This window comes from Octopus sinensis, linkage group LG3 (genome assembly GCF_006345805.1).
Source record: "Octopus sinensis linkage group LG3, ASM634580v1, whole genome shotgun sequence".
In the NCBI taxonomy this organism is placed as follows: domain Eukaryota; kingdom Metazoa; phylum Mollusca; class Cephalopoda; order Octopoda; family Octopodidae; genus Octopus; species Octopus sinensis.
This window is the reverse complement of record NC_042999.1, coordinates 114,054,683-114,074,431: the sequence shown is the minus strand read 5'-3', so window position 1 is coordinate 114,074,431 and position 19,749 is coordinate 114,054,683. Positions and strand designations below refer to the sequence as shown.

The window sequence follows — 19,749 nt, the reverse complement described above, 5'->3', positions numbered from 1 at the left end:
GTTGTTTTAGAAGAAATAAACATCTCTGAATGTTTTTCTTTTGGATCGAGACAAAATATTATTCAACAAATTCATTGATAACAATTCTGGTATGCTTCTTTATGCACTACAAGGAGGATATGAGCGAAAGTCACTGTTACTGCGAACTACGAATAAATAAATACATTTTTAAAAAAAGGCCTTGAAATAAATCGAAATAATGTATTATTAATTTGTCATATAAAAGATAAGAATATTTAGAAAGAAGTTAAAGACTGGAATATTAGATTAAATAAAAAAAAAGATCGAGCGAAAGTAAACAGTAAACAATCCCTGAAAACAAACTTGCTATGTTTGTTACTGTTTATCTCTTGTCTCTTTCTATGACGTCACATTCAGACCAAAACATTGAGGAAGTATCCACATGGTCCTTTTTACGTGAGCAAAACTGCTTTTCATTGGTTATTTCTCTTGATAGCTTACGACTACTGTTAGGTATATAAGAAACCTCTTTTGAGACAATACCTGGTTTGAAAAAAGGAGAAAATAGTCATAAGAAGTATATAAAGACTATTTCTAGAGCCTTGTGTTATTGGAAAGTTTTTATTCTTCAAATTAAATCGACTTCTATTTTGTTGCGGTTGAAATAAAGCAATTTTTGCGTCATCGAATCGAACCAATCGGAGGTAGCGTTACAAAAAAACTACGTATTCTCGAGTTCTCTTTTGTTTGAGATCAACCACAACATAAATAGACAGAGAGTGAACAAGTGAAAGAAATATAATAAGTCCATGTATGCTTGTTTTCTATGTAGTTCACAACATACATAATTTTGGCAGCAACCGTGGCTATTTACTTACCTCGGGTTTATTACAATGTCCTAAGACTTCCTGCTGTTGCTGCCTGATATTGCATCTAACTGCACATGATGTGAAGTACTACTGCCTGGAGAGCTTTCCCAAGGTAAGTCCACACACACACGTCTATATATCAACACGCATACAAGGAGAGATACTATATCTTTCATATACACACACACGCATATTCATACCACCAGTATTAACAATAACAACGGAATATATTGTATCTAGCTAACATGGTGCGTTATTTATTATTAGATATATGCTCTTGTATTCACTAAGGCAACCTTACATACACATACACACACACACACACACACACACACACAACACACACACACACACACACACACACACATATATATATATATATATATATATATATATATATACACGTATATTTTCTTGACCAAAGCAAAAGCATAAATGTATCTTTTTTTATTATTATTATCTTTCAATCACATTTCATTTTGCATTTTGTTGCTTTTGTCCACTCCTAGTCCTTGATTTATATGCCAAAAAAACATACAGTTTTTTCTGTATACACATTTCATATATTATCAGATAAAAATATTAAAAAAATAAAAAGACTTCAAACGAATGAAATTTTTTACTGTGCTATATTTTGATATAAACATAGACTCGGGTACTGACCAAATATTAATTTGATCATGAGGATATTAAAATTACGAAACTGAAGTTTTGCATTTTATTGTATGAGTGTGATGGTGTTATCTGATGAATGTTTATTCTTCTTTCCTCTGTCTCTATCCTATTAGTTTCCATGGCCTTCGTTTTTCCTTCATAAATAGATACAGGAGAAGGCGAGGGACATAGCTTGTTTTGTTTTGTTTATTGTGGTATGAAGACGAAGGCTCTTTGTTGCGTAGCAAGTCTTGCTTAATTTTTTTTTTTCATAGACCATAGTGTTTTTGTTTTGTTATTTTGCTATTATTATCCTTATCTCTTTATAGTTTAAGGTCATTGTTTTATTTATGTATTTACGATGTATTTGTTTATATCTATCTTGAGTCAAACGAAAGCATGCATTTTTGTCCACTACCATTCCTACTGATTTAAAAAGCAATACGTATTTAGTGTATATATATATATATATATATATATATATATTATATATATATATATAAAAGTCGAGGTCTTTAGTTATGAATTTCAACGAGCGTCTCTTCTCACACATATAACACGCGTATATAAACGCTGTTTATATGTGTGTATATATACATACATATATATATATATATATATATATATATATATATATATATATATATATATATACACACACACTCGTACACACATTCCCACTCGTACATATAAACATTGTTCGTCTTTTCCACATTTGTGTTTATATATATATATACACACACATATACATACACTTTCATAGATTTGTATGTGCATGTTAGTGTAACCTCGTTATACATGTATATTGTACATATGTTTCTTTTATGGTTTCCTCTCCGTACTTATGATGTTAAGCTGTGAGCATTACATTATGTTAGCTTTTTTTTTTTCTTGTTTCATGTACTATTTATTTGGCGCAGGTTCTTCGAAACGGTGCAAGGTTTACAGTGTGCCAGTGGTGGTATCATCGAGTAATATCCAGACAAGCCTGGGCTGCCTGTTGTTTGGCAAGACTGCGCATCTCTGGAGTGAGTTGAGAGGGTGGCAGGTCTATCTATATCTCAGCGGTTTGTTGTCAATCACTCCCGTAGTCCTCTTTCAAGCATTTTCATGATGCTGGTAGTTATGATGCGGATAATAATAATAATAATAATAATAATAATAAGTTATTAAATAATACGTCGGCAACAGAAATAGATAAAAGGAATTATAAATAGAAACAAAAAGTCAAAGGTATACAATGATGAAAGGATGATGATAGAAAAATTATACTTTCAGTAGTGCGCACCTGCTCGTATTTTTCTCTATTCCCATGGTAAATTTCTATTAGGAAAACCTTTCCTATGTCAATAAAGCTTACTCTAGATATGTGAATGTTTGGTTATTTCGTTAATTATATATAAGCAGTTAATTATATATATATATAAGCAGATAAACAAATTTTATATATATACACGCACAAAAAAGCGATCAGCTAACACGAACTATATAAATTCAGTCTATAAGGGGAACGGTGAAAATGTATGAGACATTGCTAAAAATCAAAATGTATCTCTTAGCTGTTGTTTTCATCTAAATTCCAACAGTGGAGCTTTGTTTCTTGGTTAGAATCTAACTCTTCTTTATAAAGGAAGGGTTCAGAGAATTAGAAAGAAAAAAAAGATTGCAGTCACATACGCACACGTTTTTACATTTGTTCAGTGCTAAAAAAACCAGATTTTGATTTCAACATTTGTGTAACCACTCACACGTGTATCCTTATTTTTAGCGCAGACGTGATTATAAGGAAGTGAAAGATGGTGAACTGTTCTATATACGTTCTTCACCAAGAAATATGTTTATAATATATAAACACAACGCACATACACACACACATATAGTGATCAATTCAAATACTTGTTCTAGATTACTTCGTATTTATTTTTAAATTTTTATTTGATACTAGTCTGACCCCGATATTTTGATCTGAATATAATATATTCTTTGAAAGATTTTTTTTTGTCTTTGCAATGAAACAAGGCTAGGATATTCATAAAGGAACGGCTCTTTTTTTTTTTCTTCAATGCTTTAAGTTAAGGTCTGCTACAACTATGAGGAGGTGGCTGCTTTTAAGGATCTCGCTCTCTCTCTCTCTCTCTGCATTCTTGATTAGCCTTGGTACGGTTTAATGGACCGTACAAAGAAAACCTGGTTAGAGATAGGGTTATATTTGGCAACGATATTTCTCCTCGCTTACTCACACTTTGTCATCATGACATCAGGTAACCGTGGTTAAAATATGAACCCGACTATAATAAAAAAAAACCAAACAAACTACTGTGGAGTATTGTGTTGGCTCTTTCAATGTGTACATTTAATATTTATAATTTCAATTCACTCCAGTATGTCTATTATATATCTCTCTCTCTCTCACACACGCACGCACATCACGTCTTCATATATATACACACCATCAGTATTTGAAAGTAAAGTTTTGCTGATAATTACGGAAACATATTCACAATAAATAAACATTCCCAAATTTGTGATGGATGCCATATTTAGGCTATTTGTTGTTGTTTATCTTCTAATCGATTAAAGCTGTTCCAGTTATGATCAGACCGTCTTTTTTTTTTTGTATATCAAGCTCTACATTGTCCAATATTTCTTTAAAAAAGAAGAAAAAAAATGTTTGGCAAGACCTCCTTTTGTACCCCCCCCTTTTTTAAAAAAAATTTAACATAACCAAGAGACATTCAGATACCTGCATGTGTGTATAGGATTAAGGTGTGGATATATATGTGCGTACAGTCGTGTGTATGTTCATATATGATACACACGCACGCACGCGTGCGCGCAGCTATATGGCTTCCCACAAAGCAGAAAGTCAAGTTGTTGCGTCCAAACAGTGGTACTCATTCTATTGTTTAGATCAGGCATGGACAATCTTTTTCGAGAAGCGGGCTGCATGAGACACGGCCCATTACCAGACGGATCGCACTGCTAATAAACTAAGGCGTGTCATTCAGAAAGTCCTGCAGGTTGCCATTTGCCCATGACTGGTTTAGGTATTTATATCGGATATACTCTCATTTGTCTGCACAGTCAGTTATTTAGTCTATGCCGATGATAGTAAGGTATCAAATGACTGTAAAAGGCCACAAAAGATCTTAATAGGACCGTGATGCTGTATTCAGGTGGGCCAAAGAAAACAGGAGTGAAATTCAGTTGAGTAAGGTTTCTACCTCTTAGCTATTGACCTTTCAACAAAGTTCAGCCAGAATACACAGGACTGGAACTAACTGCAGAACCAAAGTCAGAGACTTTGTGGAATCCTGGAATTGTAATGATTCATTGGTCCATGTAAATAAGATGTAAATGGTAAAAAAAAATAAAAAATAAAACTTACAGAAGACGAGTAGGATGGGTCTTTAGAGTATTGTGAATAATAGCAGAAATCACGTTGATTTTCCGGAAGAAATTTCTTATTGTGAATAAAAGCAGAAATCATGTTGGTTTTCTGGAAGAAATTTCATCTTAGTTTCTCAGATTATTGTTCTTAGCTATGGTTGCTTTATGCTGGTTAAATAACTACGGAGCCAGAAACTATCCAAAGAGCACGCACATGCAAGATAAAAAGAAAACGGGTTGTACTAATTGAACTGTGGCATACAACTTGAATTTTTTTGACCAAAATTTACAGCCAAAAGAGGTAGTTAACCTTATACACTGAGGCAGCTTTGAAGGGCAAAGCAGTCCATGTGAAATACAAGATTTAGAATGGTAGAGACAATGTTTGAGCATTTACATAGCATACTATGTTGACTTGGATGCTGGAAAATATTGTATATACCCCAGAACATAACAGTTCAACATACAAATATCTTGTTTCCAAAAAGTCTTGGACGGATTGACAGTAAGCTTCAGAAATGAATGATATACATGTTTTCCAATGTGGGTACCATTGCATTTCCCAGTAGTTCTACCTTTTCTCTCTCAAAGATACTTTTAACAACATGGGATGTGAAGCATGAAGGATATTAGTGATATATATAGTTCTTGAGAAGATCCATGCAACTCACTCAGCTGAACTAAGTTTTAGAACTGTGTGTGTGTGTGTACACATATGCACAACTCTTTGTCCAATTTCTTTCTCCGAGATACTCCCACCACTTTCATCTCTTTAATTGCTATTTTTCCTTACCAAAAATCATTTCACTTGATAACTATCCCTCATCCTGAATATTGTATTCCACTCACATTTTATATACCTCCCACCTCCTTCTGGGCTAAAACCTCTCACCATCCCCATGCACTACACCTGCCTCTGCTCCACCACACTCATATTCTATTTAACCACTTGTCATCAATCTTGCTTTCATCCTTCCCCTGTCTACTGTATCATCATTACTATTCTGCCACTCTTCTCCTCCCCCATGCATGATTGGTCACTCTTACTCTTTATCCACTCTTCCACATCCACCCCTCAATCCTATCCAGTCTCTACATTTGTCACCTTCACTTCCCTTACCTCTCCTACTTGTCATCCATCCAACATTTCTTCATTCAATATATTCACTTCTTCACTCATTTCCTATCTCTCACTAACCCATGCTCTCCCCCAATCTAACCCCCACCCTTCGTTCTTTTGTCCATTCACATCTACTCACCTCACATCTCAAAGGTTCACACAGAGCTACCACTGGCATCACTTCATTTTTATCTCTTCCTTACTCCACCCTATCTTCTAAAATGTAGGTAGCCATGAACCCCTCCACACACACACATACAACAAGAGACCTATTCTAATCTGGCCCTTTCTCTTATATTTCAACCCCTCATTTCCTCACATTCCTCACATATGGGCTTCATAGTCTTGCAAACTATCATACATAACAACCTCACTAGTGCTGATAATGTGAAAAAAGTTCCCAGTGGTTGGGCTTTGAAAGAGCATAAAGTTGTAGAAATCATGCCAAAGTGGACCTGAGCAACATGATATCATCAGCATCATCATCATTGGCATAAGTTGGATGGTTTGACAGGAGCTGCCCAGGCTCCATGTCTGTTTTAGCATGGTCTCTATGGCTTGATGCTCTTCCTAATGCCAACCACTTTACAGAGTGTATTGGGTGCTTTTATGCAGTACCGACACAGGTGCATTTATGTGGCATCAGCACCCATGAACCCACAAGGTTAGCAATGCTCTGTTGGAGAGGCATGCAGGGGGACAGCCCGTATGTAAGTTCAACCACACTTTTACTTAGCCTGATGTTCAAGCAAACCACCAAGAATCTCAGTTCCCTGTGAGTCCCAGTGTCTGCAGATCCTTTCACATCACTTTGTTTCATGTCTTCATGGGTCTACCTCTTCCACATACACACACTGTAAAAGTCGTTTACAGGGGTTATGACAGCTGGGAGTGAGTTCAGTGAAAAATATAGCATGAAGCTAGGTGTCCACCAGGGTTTGGTTCTTAGTGTCTTCAGGCAATAATAAAAGCATTCAAGACTAGCTAATTGGGAACTCTTGCAGGTGTAGTTAGCTCTAAGAACACTTATGAAATGAAGTCTTTTAACTGACAAGAAAGGCTTCTTAGAAGTACCTATACTGCTGTTGTTGGGGGAGGTTCTAGCCATCTTGCATTACACTAGCGAGTGGCTCTCCTCCTTCACCATGAAAATAGTGACACTGGGAAATGCTTACTAGCAATGTCACTTTGAAGTTTCATCATACATGTATCTTACGTCTTTGTTGTCATTGGAGTAGGATGCCACGTGTTAGCAATGATGAGAAAAAAAAAACAACTAATTTCTGTAGTTTTGTTAGTAAGTGTAGCATAGCTGGTAGCAGTCATGGTTCTTTGGTTGCCCACATGCCTGTGTTCTCCATTGCTACTGCTCTTTGAGCAGTAGTCATTAAAGGATCCACACTTGAAGGAGAAGATGGTTATCAAATTCAATGGACAACTATATGCAAGAAGATAACTGTGTGTGTGAGTTAATATGCACATGAGCTCCTCCATACACAGTTAGCCAGTCTTGAATGCTTTCATTATTGCCTAAAGGATAATAGTCAACAGAAAGGACCAAGAACCAAACTCTGGTGAACACTTAGTTGCATGCTATAATTTTCACTGAACACACTACCATCAATTATCTTGATGATATAACACTTGTAAATAGCTCACACTGCTCTCATAAATCATTCAAGTACATTTAATTTTCTTTTCTGTGTGACTTATGACTAACTGAAGTTATATATCCATATGGGGAAAAAAATTCAAATATCCCTGCATGCTGTACAAGAGTTTTCTGTGCACCGCATGGAAGTTAGTATTTTCTGGCAGCAGTAATTGCACTTTCTCTCAGATTCAATTATATTTCAGAATCATGTAAGTATTTCTCTTAGCTTCTACAGACATTGCCCTCAGAGATGTAAAGAGGGAAGATTTGTCTATCTGTACTACATCCAGCAATAAATGAAGGAAGTCGTTTGATATGAAATATTAGAATGAAAACAAAACATAAAGGACAAGAAAATGTCAATGCTCCCACTAATTCATGGCTACTAAAAGATTCAGTCACCATGTTATCAACAATAATAAGTGACTTGGGCCTGTCTTTAGAATCGAGAAATTGTTGATGCTCTAGGTGGAAGACCAGATAAAACTTTGGTTGGTCCAGTGCTATATTAGAAAACATTTGCTCAAGATGCCATCCAATGGGAATGAACCTAGAATCATGTGCTTTGAAAGAGAGAGTTACAAAAGAGCAGTTGAAACATCAAGAACACAAGTATGCTCACTTCACAAGAGTTCTAAAACCATTTACATTCATCATTTAATGCTTGCTTTTCTATATTTGTATAGTTCAGAAAATATTTTTGAGGCAAGTTTTCGACAGCCAGATGCCCTTCCTATTGCCAATCCTGACTGGTTTCTAAGTAAAGTAAAATTTTCGCATAGCTAAATATGTCTATCACAGAAGACTAGAAATGATTAGCCACTCTTGTGTGACAGTGATATCTGTTTACAACAATCACATGATGTCTAGAAAAGGATGTGGCTGTGTGGTAAGAAGCTTGCTTCCCAACCTCATGGTTCCTGGTTCCATCCCACTGTGTTGCACCCTTGGGCAAGTGCCTTCTGCTATAGCCTCAGGCCAACCAAAGTTTTGTGAGTGGATTTGGTAGACAGAATCTGAAAGAAGCTTGTTGTGTGTGTGTGTGTGTGTATATATATATATATATATATATATATATATATATTTGTGTGTCTATGTTTGTCCCCACACTATTGCTTGACAGCCGATATTGGTGCGTTTACATCCCTGCAACTTAGCGGTTCGGAAAAAGAGACTGACAGGATAAGTACTAGGCTTACAAAGAATAAGTCATGGGGCCACAGTCAAATGACTGAGACAAGTAAAAGGGAAAAAAAAAGAAAAGAATATATATGTGTGTGTGTGTGTATATATATATATATATATATATATATATATATATATATAACCTGCAGCCTTGGTGACCTAATTAGCAGTGGAGGAGGATCTACTGAAAATCTAATTGCTAGAATAAGAGTAAGATGAAGAAAGTTCAGAGAGCTTTAAACAAAGCTCTCTCTCTGCAAGTGAAAGGAAGATTGTATGATGCATATACACTCCATGGTAGTGAGATATGTGAAGACTACAGAGGAATGAAGCTGGTATGCCCTGGTGGATGTGCAATGTCAGTGTACATATGCAACAATGTTATTGTATTGAGAAAAAAGTTAGGCATAAAGGGAATTAGATATAGCATGCAAGAGAGAAGACTGCACTGGTTTGGTCATGTAATATGTATGGATGAGGACAGTTGCGTACAGAAGTGCCAGTCATTTCAAGGTGGGTGGAACTCGTGGAAGAGGGAGTCCCAAGAAAACAGGATGAAGTATTGAAGGCTGATTTTAAAATGCTGAGCCCTACGAAGGAGATGACAAAGGACTGAAATATCTGGGACCTTGCTGTACTCAATAGGACCTGCTCAATACATCAGATTTGATATCCTAAAACCACCTTGGTAATGCATGTCTATGAGTGGCTTTATCCTGTCAACCTCCCCTGCTTTTCATTCCCTAATATCCATAATTTCCTCTATCACCTGAGAGCAGAATAGGCAAATACTACATTCCCTCCATCTAGTTACCTTTCTTCCCCCACCTACTGTCTCTTCCTTTCTGCACTTTCTCTTCCTTACCTGTGCTGCTCTCCATCATCCTGCTATCACCCTCAATGCTCTCACATACCTACTGCAACCTGGCTGCCTGAACCTCTCACATATTCCTTGCTATTTGCTAGTCACCTCATCCTACTGACTCACTCAGTCCAAACCTCTATACTACCTTACTTATTCTCACCCCACCCCCCAGTGTCCCTAGAGGGCATGTAATGACACATCTCCACCATCATCTCTCTCACTATCACTCTCCCTTGGTTTCCAACTCATGTATCTATGTATCTACCCTTGAACAAAGACACCTATATCTGTTCCCTCTATCTTAAATCTCTCAACTGACACAAATCTACATCTCCTCAATTCCTTTTCCTCCTCCCAGTTAAGTGGTTTTTGTTTTGCGAGGTACTTGGTGACACTGTCAGTGTTGGTGCCATGTAAAAAGCAGTGGTGCTGGTGCCACATAAAAAGCAATAGTGCTGGTGCCATGTAAAAAACACTGGGGCTGGTGCCATATAAAAAAAGTACCCAGTACACTCTGTGGTATGTCTGGTGTTAGGAAGGGCGTCCAACAGTAGAAGCCATACCAAAACAGACAATGGAACCTGGTACATCTTCTGACCTTGACATTTAATAATGATGATGATGTATGTATACATACACACTGACACATACATGCCAAAGGTTTCTTTCAGATATGTGCAAGACCCTTACTTATTGTTTAAGGTGTCTATGTAGTTGTAAATAGATACTGACATCATCATGATTCTTTACCTGTTGACCCAACAGAACATCTGAAATATGACAGCTGGAAGGAGGAGCAGACTGTTGCTATCATCTGTCTTCTAGCTGAGTGAACTTGGGCAATGTGAAAAAAGTGACTTGCTCAAGGACACAACATCTGCCTGATCTGAGAATTGAACCCTTGATCTTGTGAATATGAGCCTAATACTCTGATTATTATATATCATGGGAATTCTTTTTGTGCAGAGTGATTAATAGAGAACTCAAAAAAAAAAAAAAAAGCCAGGTTTATAGCAATAAGAAATTTACATGTCATCATTGTTTCAGTGCAGTTGTGGGCAAGATGTGGCCTGCTGAACCTTTTGAATAGCACCTAACAAAAAATTACCTTCACTTCTTTTTTTAGTAGTGCAGCCTGTCTGATGATCAACCATGTATTATGTAGCCTGCTTCTAAAAAATGGTTGTCCATCCCTGTTTTAATGCCTACAATACTTGCATGGGGCAGATTTTGGTAAGGCTAGACATCTTTTCTGATGTTGATCCTTACTAGTTTCCAATCAAGGTAATAATTCCTCAGACTATTGAATAATTAACAGAATATAGTTACACAGGCAACTGGTATTAAACAACACTATATTAATTAACCTTTTGTGTATAAAGATCAAGCAACATGTGAATAAGCTCCGGCATGCTTTTATAGCAAACTTCAAGTATACATCAACATCTGCAAAAACAGCACGGCTATTGTTTACAGTCAGCAAACTCATGTGAAAACAAGGGTAAATATGAATTCACTCATTCACACACGCACACGCTCATCATAATCAGCAGCAGCATTATCATTATTTTAATGACCAATCTTCTATGCTTGCATGGAATTATCAAGGCAGATTTTTTTATGGCTAGATGCCCTTTCTGTTGCAAAACTTCTTGTTTTCAAGCAAGGTAATATTTTCCCATAGCCCAACATGTATGTATATATGTGTGTGTGTGTATATATATGTTGTATGTATATATATATATGTATGTGTGTGTGTGCGTATATGCGTATATATATATGTGTGTGTGAAGCCAGGTGAAATCAGTCAATGCCAGTGACACATGAAAGGCACCCATACCTGTGTCATGTACAGAGCTACCTATGCTGGTAGGTTGCCAAAGACACTTGTGTTGACGAGATGCCAAAGGCACTCATGCCAGTGACATGTAAAAGATACCTTTACACTCTGTGGAGTGGTTGGTGTTGGAAGGGCATCCAGCCATAGAAACTGAGCCAAAACAGACTGGAGCTTGGTGCAGATCACTTGTTTACCAGTTCCAGTGAAACTGTTTAATCCATGCCAGCATGGAAAACGGATGCTAAATGATAATAATGATGATATACACATATAATTTATATGTTTGTGCATACATATCATAGTCTGAGCTTTATAAGGTTACTATAACATGCTTGTAGCTACAGAATCACCCTTATTGTCCCACACTACCTGAGAACCATATCCTCTGCAAACATTAACTTGTATCTTGGGAGGGTTATTAAGTCCATAATAAACACATGCGCTTGTTCGGTTTTACTTTATTGTTATTAATCAATTTGAAACAGAACTGGAGTAGAGGACATGCTGTTGATGAGGTTGGGAATGACCACAAAAGGACTTTGACAAGCCTAGCTGATTGGTAAATAGACTGAATGATTAATCAAACAATTGATGAGTTAATTGGTTAAATGTATGTGCATGCATCTGTATTTCATGAGATTACTTTTGGTATTGATTTATTGAAACTAAGCCAGAAGAATATCTCATCATAATGGCAGAAAGAAATTATTCTGGATTTCATTTTGAGGGATATTGCAGGCTGGAAGCATCTGAATGCATATCGATACTGTCAACAATATTTCAGGTCATAGTAGAGCAGTCATTTTCCTGGGTTCTAAGTTTCCACATGAAACAGGACAGTGAATTGAAGTTTGCTTTGTTTCTGGACCAAAAGGAGTGAATATGTTGACTACATTATCTTTTGTACTGGCAAGCTGGCAGAAACGTTAGCACGCCGGGCGAAATACGTAGCCGTATTTCATCTGTCGTTACATTTCGAGTTCAAATTCTGCCGAGGTCGACTTTGCCTTTCTTCCTTTCGGGGTCGATAAATTAAATACCAGTTATGCACTGGGGTCGATGTAATCGACTTAATCCCTTTGTCTGTCCTTGTTTGTCCCCTCTGTGTTTAGCCCCTTGTGGGTAGTAAAGAAATATATATTATCTTTTGAAGTCATTTGCAGTGGAACCATTATTGTTATTTTGGATACTTTCTGTTGGAGTGAGCACTGCTCTGTATACTGTGACCTATGAAATGCAGTAGCTACCCCACCCCCACCTCACACCAGTGGGTATCTGGTTTGACCATAACAATAGCAGGTGGGTTGTTAGAGGTGTTGATAATACAGATGTATGATTATGATGTGCACTTGTGGAAGTGATATTAATTTGGCAAGAATATCTCACCTCATCATACTGGGCATTGAAAACTTTGTGGTATCTGTGTTACAATGTGGATTATACCAGGTGACTTTCTATTTCTTGGTTCTCTTCACTGCTGGAGTAAAAAAGTGTGAGATCTATGTATAAACATATCTCAGTAAAGTAACTTCTGGCCAGATCCTTATAGTATGTTGCTGCTATTGAGTATATCCCTACTAAAGGATAGATAGAATCCTTTTCTACCTATGCTTGCTATGTTCCTAATTATAACTGAGATGTATTTGAAGTTCTTGTATGTATTTTGTCTTTGTTTGATCATATACATATCTACAAGGGGTAGTATTTACCTATCTTAAGCTCTAGTATACAGTCTAAGAGATTAGCTGTCATTATATTGGTGGCGAGTTTTATATTCATACTAAACTACTTGAATATGCCTATCAGATCTTTTCTAAATTTGCCCTTACTGTGGTTGTTCACATTGCTTGAAGCTGCAAATCTGTCATCGTAGTACAAACCTGAGATGTATGAGGAGGGTTGCTTCTTAAAAATGTCAATAATAAACAGTCCAACAAGGCCCATTACCTCATTGTTGTTACAGCCTTCTTTGGAGATATCAAATTGTGAATCTCCTTCATTCTTGAAACAGTCAGAATAGTTGTGATATAACTAATATTTCCCATCATTATTTTTAATATCAAGGTCTCAGATTGGAACAAATTATTTCTTGAAGTCTAGCATTTCCAGAGGGGAGTCTTTAACATGAATCAACAAAATCCACATCATCATTATCATCTGTAAAGTGGTTGGTGTAAGGAAGGGCATCCAGCCATAGAGACCATGCCAAAGCAGACAATGGTGTCAGCTTGGAAGATAGACATCAAATGCAGGTTACTAAATCACTCCAAAAATAAACTTGGTATCTTTAATGTCTGTCTTCCAAGCTGACTCCATTGTCTGCTTTGGCATGATTTCTATGGCTGGGTGCACTTCCTTACACCAACCACTTTACAGAGTGTACTGGGTGCTTTTTATGTGGAATCAGTACTAGTGCTTTTTGCTTGATATTAAGACCAGTGGGGTTGCCAAGTAACTTCTGAAATGAAGACCTCTCAGATGAGTGAAACTGAGGAAAGTGGTAGTGTGCCAGGTGAGAGGTTAGAGTATAATAGAGGGACAGAGATAGTTGTCTTACTATAGAGCAGATATTTGGCTACCCTAGTAGGAAAAGAAAGGTGAGGAAAAAAAGCTAGGGTTAGAAAGGCAAGATACAGTTTGAGTGAGTGAGCGAGAGAGAGAAATAGATGGTGGAATTGTGGTGGGGTGTTCCGTAAGAGTGTGAGGGAAGATGTTTAGAGATGGGGAAAGAGGTGACTGGCAAGTGATGGAGAGAGAAATTGGAGTGGCTAGGAGTGGAGTATTGAAGATATGTGAGGGATAGTGGATGGGCCTGCAATGGGAGGTGTGTTGGGAAGATGGGTTGAAGGGAAGTTTTGAGTGATGACAGATTGTGTGCATGTGTGAGTGGGAAGTGGGGGGCGTGGCCATAAAGGACATACCTGTATGTATGGATGACCATGATTTTACTTAGCTTGACATATCTTCTCAAGTACAGCAAAACACCAGAAGTTTCGGTCCCTTACCAGCTGTTTGAGGCTCAACATCTAGAGATCATTTCTGACCACCTCGTCCTATGTCTTCCTGGGTCTACCTCTTCCCCAGATAACCTTCACAGTTTGAAATTGGCTCCTCTTTATGCAGCTGCCCTAGTCCATATGCACCACATGACCATATCAGCACAGGTTTTGTCTTCAATGATGTGAAGCTCCTTAATTACAGTGGTGGTGCAGTTCCAGTGATCTACTTTCATATCATTTCTGACTTTTAGCTTGTTGTCATTGGCAGTGTGCTTACTGATGATACCCAGTTCACGTGGTTTAGTAACCTGCATTTGATGTTGAAAAGAAAATTTGGCTTGTGGTCCTTCAGAGTAATATAGGAATCACATAGTAAAATTATCCATGAGTTCTATTTCCATGTTGATCACTTTGCCAGGCGTCCCCTATACCACCCACAACAGACTAGTCTAATTTTGTGAGAACTCTTCCCTTCTATTCTTACTATAAATTGTTTACTTGTCTCTTATTGATGCTAACATTTTAAACATATCTGTTTTAAGCATATGAGGGATACCCAAAAGAGACTGGAATTTTGTATTATCATTTCATTCACTTTACATGTTTACACTTTTATTGCTTCAGTTGTTTTTTTTTCTTCACCTCTTCCACATCTGTAAAACGTTTTTTGGTCAAAAAATTTCTCACACTTAAGGCAGTGTACGATGGTGCATTGTTGTGATGAAACCACCACCACCACCACTCTCCATTGGTCAGGTCATTTTTGTCTTGCTGTATTTTGCAAATGCTTCAGAACTGCCAAGTAAAATGTCAGTTTGACCAGGAGGAACAAATATTGTGTAGACAATTACTTTCGCATCAATGAAACAAATCAGCATCATCTTGACATTGGATTTCACTTGATGCACTTTTTTGGGGCATGGTGACATTGACTGCTTTCATTGACTTGATTGCTGCTTCATTTCCGGGTTGTAGCTGTAGCACCAGCTGTTGTCTCCAATGATGACCTTTGAAAAATGGTTTGGATTAACTTCCAACTGTTCTTTCAGTTCATGACATGCATTCAGTTGTAACTGTTTTTGATCTTCTGTGTGCAAGTGAGGCACAAATTTTGCTGCAACTGTTTTCATCTGCAATTCCTTGCTCAAAATTTGTTGGGAGGATCTCCAGGACACACCAGTCATATCAACAAGTTTGTCAATTGTTCGGCGACAGTCCTCCAGGATCAGTTCATGAATTTTCATGTTTTCATTTGCCTGAGAGGTTGACAGTTGCCCTGAACGAAGTTGGTCTTCAAGTGACCATTCCTAAAGTGTGAAAACCACTTGTAAACTTGTGCTTTGCTCATGACAGCATCCTTGTAAGCTGTTTGAAGCATGACAGCTGTTTTGGCTGCTGGTTTCCCTAGCAGAAAACAGAATTTCACGGAAGCATGCTGTCCCCTCATTTCAGCCATCACAAAAATCGACAAACAGGTGAGAAGCACTGCAAAACAAAGACGCACCACATGGCAGTACGACTTCATTCTATGCCACTGGTTGGCAGACTGATGCCTGAGGGCCACACCAAGTGGCTTCTAGTGGCAGAAGACAACTACAATGGGCTTGTCCCACAGAAAACGTTTCTGGTTACTTTCGGGTACCTCCTTGTATACCCATGTTTGAGAATATTTATTTTGTCTCATCACAGTATTTAGATACCTCTTTGCATTCTTAATCTATTATGCAAATTTTCTGTGCACCTAGTGTACATATTTCATCATCATCTACTGTTCCATGCTTTCATGGGTTGGGTGGAATTTGTTAGGGTGAATTTTCTCTGGCTGGTTGCCTGTCCTGTTACTAGCCCTCACATGTTTCCTAGTGAGTTGGTGTCTTCCCTTGGACTTATATGTTTTTCATGGAGGATTGGAGGTGAACAGCATCACTTGTATATCAATGAGGCTAATTTCCAACTATCACTTGGTGTCTAGACACAGGTAAATATATATACACACATATATATACATACATATATATTTGTACACAATACCAAAAGTAGTAGCCATTGTTTCAAATCATGAACAACTTCCAGCAAAGATGATTCAAAATCTCAACTGAGTTCCATGATAATACTTGATGATTAGTATCTGCTGTGATTCATGAAACCATTGCCTGACTTTTGAAGCTTCTAGAGCAGTTGGCATCTGTAATAATTCTTGCCACATGGTATTGAAAGAAATACAGAAGGTGCAGAGTGCATCATGTTGGCCACACTATTTGTGTCTTTGGCTGACATGAATGAAAAGGAAACTGGGACATAGTCAAGCCAGAAGTTGTTTGATTATTTCAATGCTCTTTTACTTGTTTCAATCATTTGACTGTGGCCATGCTGGAGTACTGCCTTTAGTCGAGCAAATCAACCCCAGGACTTATTCTTTGTAAGCCTAGTCCTTATTCTATCAGTCTCTTTTGCCAAACCGCTAAGTTACGGGGACATAAACACACCAGCATCAGTTGTCAAGTGATATTGGAGGGACAAACGCAGACACACAAACATACACACACACACACACACACACACATATATATACATATATACAGCGGGCTTCTTTCAATTTCCGTCTACCAAATCCACTCACAAGGCTTTGGTCAGCCCAAGGCTATAGTAGAAGACACTTGCCCAAGGTGCCACGCAGTGGGACTGAGCCCGGAACCATGTGGTTGGTAAGCAAGCTACTTACCACACAGCCGATGAAAATTTTATGGAAAGTGTTACAACTAGTGATGAAATGACATGGGTGTTGGGCTATAATGTCAAAACAAAAGGTCAGTCATCTCAATGTGTTGGATCAGGCAACGTTTTCCAGAAGCATGTCACACCAGACAAGGCTTACCAAGTGGATCATAAAGCTAAAACAATTCAAGATAATTTTTCATTGGTGTACCTTTCAGAAAGTCACGTGGGCTGAGTTAGATCGTCATTGCATTAGGCTGGGTCACTATTGTTCCTCTTCTCCCAGTAGCATGTTAGTATTTTTTTTTTAGATGTCTAGTGCTGTTGATTGTCTATTCTGATTCGATGGTTAGATTTTTATCATGAGTTCATTCCTCACGATCAGATGATGAATAAAAACTTTTACTTGTATGTTCTGAGGCATTTGAAAGAAACTGTATGAAGAAAAATGTTCAAGATATGGACAAAGTAAACCAAGATGCTGCACCACAGCACATCTGCTTATGTATCACTTCATATCTGTGACATTTGTGAAAAGCAAGAGACAGTCTTCTGAGCCACACTGCTCTTGAAATTTGGTCACTGTGACATTTTTTTTTTTTTTGTTCTCAAAGGTGAAATTCACTGTTGCAAAATACATTAAAAAACATTTTCTGTGAGAAGTGTACATTATTCCAGAAAACATGACTTCAGACAAGTTCCAAAACTGAATAACAAAACTTTGAAAGTAGTTGTATATAAAAGGTGGAGGGAATTTGAGTGAGAAAAAAAATCTCATTAGATACTGAGTGAACTTTTGAAAAAGTTTGGTTTTCTTTAGGATAAATCTTGTGTAACATATGTTTATTATGTTTCACAGTATATATCTATGTGTTTAGATAAATGTCCTTGTTTGTGTATATGTATATAAATGTAAACTTAATCGATGCATGGCGTTCAGTCGGATAATAATATAAATAATATATATGTGCGAACACACACACATGCATATATGGGTACAGGACATCACCAACAGTAAGCATGAAATACAAAAACAAATGAATTTGATACGCAAATGGGAGGGAAAAAAATGGAAAACAGGACAAGTAACATAAAGAACGACCCTTCATCAGTTGTCGGCTGTCTATTTACTCCTCGTTTCGAGCATTGAAATTTATGTTTATATAAATGTATATACACATGTTCATCTATTTGTTAAGCATCTGTGGGGTTGAGAAGTTTGTTCTCTAACCACATGGCTTTGTGTTCAGTCCCACAGTGAGGCATTTTAGGAAAGTGACTTCTATTATAGCCACAGGCTAACCAAAGCCTTGTTTGTGGATTTGGCTGATGGAAACTGAAACATCCTCGTCTGCTTCAATTTTTGTTTACTTCCTCCTCACCTCCTCCTTTTTGCTTCTGCTTCTTTGCTATTTAGATTTATTTGTCCATTTAATCATACATTTGTTTGTTTATATATTTCTCATTTACTTCATTTTTCTCCCACCTCTTTCTCTCATCTATTTCTGCATATTCTCTTTCTCTTTTATACTCATCCTCTCCCTCTCTATCCCTTTTTTTCGTCTATAACACCTTTTCCTCTTCATCTCTGCACAAAGGCAGGTTCTCTTGAGACCGTCCAGACAACTGCTCACGTAGAGCAAATTTTTGTTTACCATTTCTATTTTGAAATATTTGATTGAAAGATGGTAGTATTATGTAAGAATTATATAACTAAAAACTCATGTATTAAATGCATAATGTATGTACATATGTGTATTTATGTTGATATGTATGTATATATAAATGTATGTGTTTCTTTGTACATTTATGTTTGTGTATATGTAAGTTTATGTATGTGTGTTTTTATATATGTATGTTTATGTATGTACATATACATTTGTGTATGTATATATATATATGTGAAGAGTGGAGTTTATGATATAACACTTATTACATAGTTTACAATTATTTCAATAACTTGCAGGTGACCAACCACATATCTTTATAGACATGATATTTGAATGGTCACCTGCAAGTTGTTGAAACAATTATAAACCATGGAATAAATGTTATACAATGATCTCCACTTTTATTTTGTTATTATGCATTGTCTAGTTTCTCTCTATTTGAAACCTGTGTTTCTGCAAGAGAAATTCTTCTTTATACAACTTGAGATCATTACTAATCATGAGAGTATGGTGAGTGTCTGGATTATCTAATCCTTCCTTGCTTTTGAGTGTGTATATGTTGGAAGCGCATGGCTTAGCAGTTAGGGTATTCAGCTCAGGATTGTAAGGTTGTGAGTTTGATCCCTGGTAATATTTTGTATCCTTGAACAAGATGCTTTATTTCATGTGTCACGGTATACATCCCAGAGAACTATGCTAAAGGTATGCATGTCTGTGGAGCACACAGCCACTTGCATGGTAATTTCCTGTGCAGGCTGTTCCGTTGATCAGGTCAACTGGAACCCTTGTCATCTTAATGGACACAGTGCCAGTGTATGCGTGTATCA

At 37.2% G+C, this 19,749-nt stretch overlaps 1 protein-coding gene across 1 annotated transcript in view; it reads left to right on the top strand.

Moving 5' to 3' along the window:
* The first annotated feature begins 293 nt into the window (after positions 1–293).
* The window catches only part of LOC115209103 (F-box/LRR-repeat protein 20-like), a 405,157-nt gene continuing 385,701 nt past the window's right edge, over positions 294–19,749 (top strand). The window contains exon 1 of the mRNA XM_029777228.2: positions 294–942. The gene's annotated coding sequence lies outside the window, so the exon portion shown is untranslated. The remainder of the gene's footprint in view (positions 943–19,749) is intronic.